Genomic DNA, 6086 nt, shown 5'->3' with positions numbered 1-6086 from the left:
AGCTTCTGAAAAGTAGCAGATTTGAGAGGTTTAGTTAATATATCAGCAACTTGATCTTCACTTCTGCAGTAAATCAGATCAATAACTCCATCCTTGACAAGATCACGCAAGAAATGGTATCTCATGTCTATATGCTTGCATTTTCCATGAAAAATAGAATTTTTTGAGAGTTTGATTGCTGATCTATTATCATAGAAAATTTGAGTAGAACCTGATTGCTTGAAATGAAGTCCCTCAAGAATTTTCCTCAACCAGAGTGCTTGACAAGCACAAGAATTTGCTGCAACAAATTCTGCCTCAGTTGTTGAAAGAGTAACTATTGGTTGCTTCTTTGATGACCACGAAACAACTGCAGAACCAAGCATAAATACATAGCCAGATGTGCTTCTTCTATCATCCAAATCTCCAGCATAGTCGCTGTCCGTAAACCCAAACAATTCTGATCTTCTACCACTCTTGTAGAACAACCCGAAATCAGCAGTGTCTCGCAAGTACCGAAGGATCCTTTTGGCAGTTAGAAGATGACTCTCTTTTGGATTCTCCATATATCTACTAATAAGACTCACTGCTTGCATTATATCCGACCTTGTTGCTGTCAAATAAATCAAAGTTCCAACAATCTGTTTGTAAAGAGTATTATTAACTCTTTTTCTCATTGGATCCTTCACAAGCTTCAATCCATTTTTCACTATTGTAGTGACTGAATTGCAATTCATCATCTGAAACTTCTTAAAATTTCTTCAGCATTTTTTTTTTTGAGAAACAAAATTTCCAGCAGTAGATTGTACCACTTCTATGCCAAGAAAATAGTGCATTAGCCCAAGATCAGTCATATCAAACTCCAACTTCATAGATTGCTTCAAAATTTCAAACATAGCCATGTCATTTCCCATATAAATCAATCAAATCATCTACATATAAAGAGTATGCTCATATGCTCATATGGACATAGCCATGTCTTTCCCTCTTTGATTTTTGTATAAAGAGTATGCTCATATGGACATTTGCGAAAACCTTCCCTTATAAAATAAGCATCTATACGATTATACCAAGTTCTAGGTGCTTGCTTTAGTCCATATAGTGCATTTTTAAGTTTATAAACTTTATGCTCACTACCAAATTTCACATAACCAGGAGGTTGATCAACATATAACTCTTCTTGCAAATCTCCATGTAAGAATGCCGATTTCACGTCCAATTGGAACATGGGCCATGAGTGTTGAGCTGCCAATGCAATCATCAATCTAATTGTGTTGTGTCTTGCAACTAGAGCAAATACTTCTTTGTAATCCACACCAAACTCTTGCTTGTAGCCTTTATCTACTAGGTGCGCCTTGTATTTATCAACTTTACCATTTTCCTTTAATTTTGTCTTATAAACCCATTTGACACCGATTGTCTTTTGCCCTTTTAGAAGCTCAGTTAGCTCCCAAGTATTATTCCTCTCAATGGCTGAAATCTCTTCATCCATAGCCTTCTTCCACTTTTGTTTTTTGACAACAACTTCAAAGGTGTGGGATCACAATCTGAAAATAAAGCAAAGTGTGTAAGTGGATCATCAAAATCATCAATTCCTATTACCTCATAGTTTGACACCCATGCTGGCCTTCGACTAACACGTTGAGGACATGAATCTATTGCGACATCAGCTTGTTCTTCATTTGTTGCTGTTGTTGGTGAAATTTCAGGAGCTACAGGAGGTTCATCTTGAGAATTCTCAAGTGCAGGGGCTATTGGATCTAGATACTTGGTTTCTTCTTCATTCTCACCATCAAAATCTGCTAGAACTTGCTGCCCATTAGTGTGGTAGTTCCACAACCATGTTTTATCTTCATCAAAAACAACATCGCGACTAACTGCTTCTGCCCAAAAACTTTTTGGAACTTCACTCATCTATAAAAGACAGCGCACCATATTCAAAATAATGCAATTTTTCCTTTCGCAAACACCACGGTCTGTGTGTAATATTTTGATTGGAGTTCTAGCCTCTTTTCCAACTAGTGCTTTAAACCTTTGAAAAGTTAAAGCATTTGATTTTTCTTGCAGAAAATAAACCCATGTTTTCCAACTAAAATCATCAATAAATGACATAAAGTATCATTTACCTCCACTTGACATTGGATTTATCGGCCCACACAAGTCGGAATGCACAAGTTCTAGCCTTTTCTTTGCCCTCTAAGACTTCCCTTTTGGAAAGACATCTCTATGTTGTTTACTGATGACACAATCTTCATATAATTCTATAGGAATCTCAAACTTTGGAAGGCCTACCACCATATTTTTTTGCTGCAAGGTTTTCAAACCACCAAAATTGAGATGGCCATAGCGAAAATGCCATAACCAAGCTGTATCTTTCAGTTTCGCAGCAAGACACGAGTGAGTGGTGTGAGAAAGATACAAAGGAAACATTCTATTTGTTGACATTTTCGCTTGAGCAATTAAGCCCAAATTTTTATCTTGAATTCTACAGATTCCATCTTTAATAGAGATCTCATATCCCTTTTCTTGAAGTTGACCAGCACTCAACAAGTTTGTCTTTAAATCAAGCACATAAAGAACATTAGAAATAGTTTGTATAATATTATCCTTTGTATGAATTGTTACCTTTCCTTTTCCCAGAACAGAAACATTGGAATTATCTCCAAATTTCACAGTGTTGCGAACATATTCATCCAATTCCGAAAATGCCATCTTATCTCCACACATGTGGTTGCTGCAACCAGTATCTAAATACCACATATTTTGTTGAGGTTCTTCATTCACGTGACACACCATTAGCAAGGATACTTCTTCTTCCTTTTCTGCAAGATTAGATATTTCTCCATGTTGTCTATTCATATTAGTTTGGCATTCAGACTTGTAATGGCCATACCTATGACATCTGTAGCACTCCACATTGAACATGTCTACTGACCCCGGTCTATAGGTAGTCGAGTGGTGGCCTCCTCGTCCTCTTGTGCTTTGGTTGTCTTGGTGGTATTGTTGATTTTTTTGTTGGCTTTCACGATCATTGTTTCCTCTTCCTCTGCCTCTGCCTCGACCTCTACCTCTGCCTCTGTGATCTCTTGGCGCTGAGTGATTTTTTGTGGAGGCCTTCAAAGCTTGCTCCTCTTTCTCATGCTGGTTTAATTTATTCTCATGAATCAACAAAGAACTTTGTAATTAAATTGAAAGTTCATGTCATTCGTCAATTGAAATTTCATCAATGTCATGAGATTCTTCTATGGAACAAACAACAAAATTAAATTTTGGAGTCATGGATCAAAGAATCTTCTCTACTATGGTCATGTCCTCCATCTTGTCGCCATGGATCCGCATCTTATTCACGATCGCCATTGTTCGAGAGAAATAATCTGTGACTGATACTCCCGACTTCATTCGAAGTGTTTCGAACTCCAAACGAAGTGCTTGAAGTTGTTGTCTCTTTGCCTTTGCAAAACCTTGGTATTTCTTTTTCATGGAATCCTAGATTTGTTTATAAGTGTGCTTGCAAAGAATAGTTTCCGAGATTGAGCGATCAATTGCTTGGAAGAGATAGTTCTTTGCTTTAAGATCCTTTAGCTACTGCCCTTCGAGATCAGCTTTTTGTTGGTCTGATAACACTGTGCACGTTGCTAGTTCTACTACCCCGACTTCAACAATATGCCAATACTCTTTAGACCATAAGAAATTCTCCATTAGCATGCTCCATGATCATAATGACCATCAAAGAGTGGAATTGCAGGTTGCACAAAGTTTTCTGAGATCACTGTTCTCTGTTGCTGTTGTTGACTCACACTTCAACTCAAGAAGACTCTATTTCTGACTTTCTAGACCTCCACTTTGTGAATTTTGGCAACTCTCTTTTTCTCACACACTAAACCAGGCTCTAATACCAATGTTATGATCAGAGGCGTAAATGCATAAATATGAAAAAAATACTTGACTACACTCATTCAATTCATCAATGAATCAGCCAATATATACGTTATACAACCAACAGACTTAGCAAAATAATAGCATCACATGAAACCACTAACCAATAACAACCTAGCCACTATCTGCAACAACTAAATCCTAAAGAATAGGTAAAACGATACGTACAAACTCCTAAATACTAGGATAACATAAATCATCAACATGTGTTAGATATTAGGAAGTTGTGTATGCAATATATTAACAAAAAAAAATAGTGTACAAAATATTATTTACATCTTATAATTTGGGTCCTCCTATAATTGATAATTCATTGGCAAAATCTCGAATAAGATAAGCATGAGAAATCGGGTTTAAGTTTGAGAGCAGTCATTTTGCAAAAGAAATGCAAAAGGTTAGGGTTTAGGATTTAGGTCTTGTTTGGCTCGCAGGAATAGGCGTTTAAAATCAGAATCAGAATGGGCCATTCCAACTGTTTGGTTGGGGGAAATCAGAATTTCATTCCCATTCCTGGTCGAATGGCATTCCCCCATTTGAGGGAATGGTCATTCCCTCCCCTTTTCTTGGGAATGAAATCCCATTTCAGCTAATTCCAATTCTCATTCTAATTCCTATATGAATCAAACAGACTAGGAATAGACCATTTCGATTCTGATTCTAATTCTAATTCCAATTCCGACTGCAAACCAAATGGACCCTTAGGGGTTTAGGATTTAATGGTTTAGAGATTTTAGGGTTCATATTTATGATTTAAGATTTAGATTTAGGGTTTAGGACTTTAGCATTTAAGGTTTAGAATTTAAGAATTTAGGGTTTATATCTAAAATTGAGAGGTGATAGAATGAATGTCTTCCAACATGGTAGGAGCCAAGTATTGACTGTTACTTGGGTAGGGTCGGTTGGGCTTTTGTCTAAGCCCGAAGCAGTAACCAACCCAAGTTGCACCCCACCCAAAACCCCATCTAGCTTTGGACAATGGCCTTTTTATTTCATTGGCAAAGCCACAACCACACACCCACGGCTCCACCTTGATACAAACAAACATCGAGTATTGGTTATACGCTGAAACTCAAAGTTTTACTTTCTTTCATTATGTTTTATTTTTAATTGTTAATTAATTAATTCTTTATGATACGAATTCATTCAGGGGCCTGTCTTGGGGGATAAATAAAGTATGTGTTTTTTTCATTAAACGTTTGTATTTTATTTGTTTACAAAATCGAGAAAGGTAATAATTATAATTGTTTATGATAATTAGACGTTAATAGGATCTACATCAGCGCAACAGTGAAAAAGCATCTAGCCATTTGTGAAAGCTTTAAAAAATAATTTTTCCAAATGGTAAGTGTGCACAAAAACTGAATTTCACTTTTGTTAAAAAAGATGAACTGTTAAAATGATCCCTATGTGACAGCCTTTATTAAATAAATGTCCACAGAACTAAACACCCTCAAAATCATAATTTGCTTGGAACAAAATGATTAACTGAATAAGATGTCATTACAGCTAGAGCTATGTGTAATGCGAAAGGATTAACTGAATAATGTGATAGTTGTTTTACGGGCTGAGGGACCAATCATTTTTTACTACATCGCATATGGCCCACAATCCCCCAATTTATCATTTGAAATTTATGGCTGACGTGGAACAAAATGATTGGTCCCACAGCCAGTGCAACAGCTATTAGGTTCAGCTAATCAGCTCTCCAAATATCAAATTCAGCTAACGTCTTCTGTCTTTAGAGACAGTTTACGAGAAGACCCTTTAGAATTGGAGTGGCAAGATCTATACATGGCCGTTAGTAACTGTTTAACGGTAAATGTAATGGGCTGATCAGCTCATTCGTGCAACCCTGGGCCATATGCGTGATGGACAATGTGGGATTTTGAGGCTCAATGCCTAGACAACCCCTGACCTTGGCCCAATAAGTTTGGATTGAGCAAGAAGGCTATTCATCGACGCAAATCCATAAAGCCCAAAAAAAGGAAGAGAAGGAATTAATAAACTGACCGTTCTGCAAATCCAGCTCCCACAAGTCACAATCACATCAACTCAACATTGGAGTCTTTGGGGATAAGTTTAGGAAGTCAATCGATCTACAATTGCAAACTCATTGATGTATGCAACTTGCAAACATTGGATTCTTTTAAAACTAATATCGGGCCAGCATT

This window comes from Nelumbo lutea, chromosome 8, assembly GCF_056320005.1.
Source record: "Nelumbo lutea isolate HS-2025 chromosome 8, American lotus-T2T, whole genome shotgun sequence".
Taxonomy (NCBI): Eukaryota; Viridiplantae; Streptophyta; class Magnoliopsida; order Proteales; family Nelumbonaceae; genus Nelumbo; species Nelumbo lutea.
Note: the sequence above shows the minus strand (reverse complement) of the source record.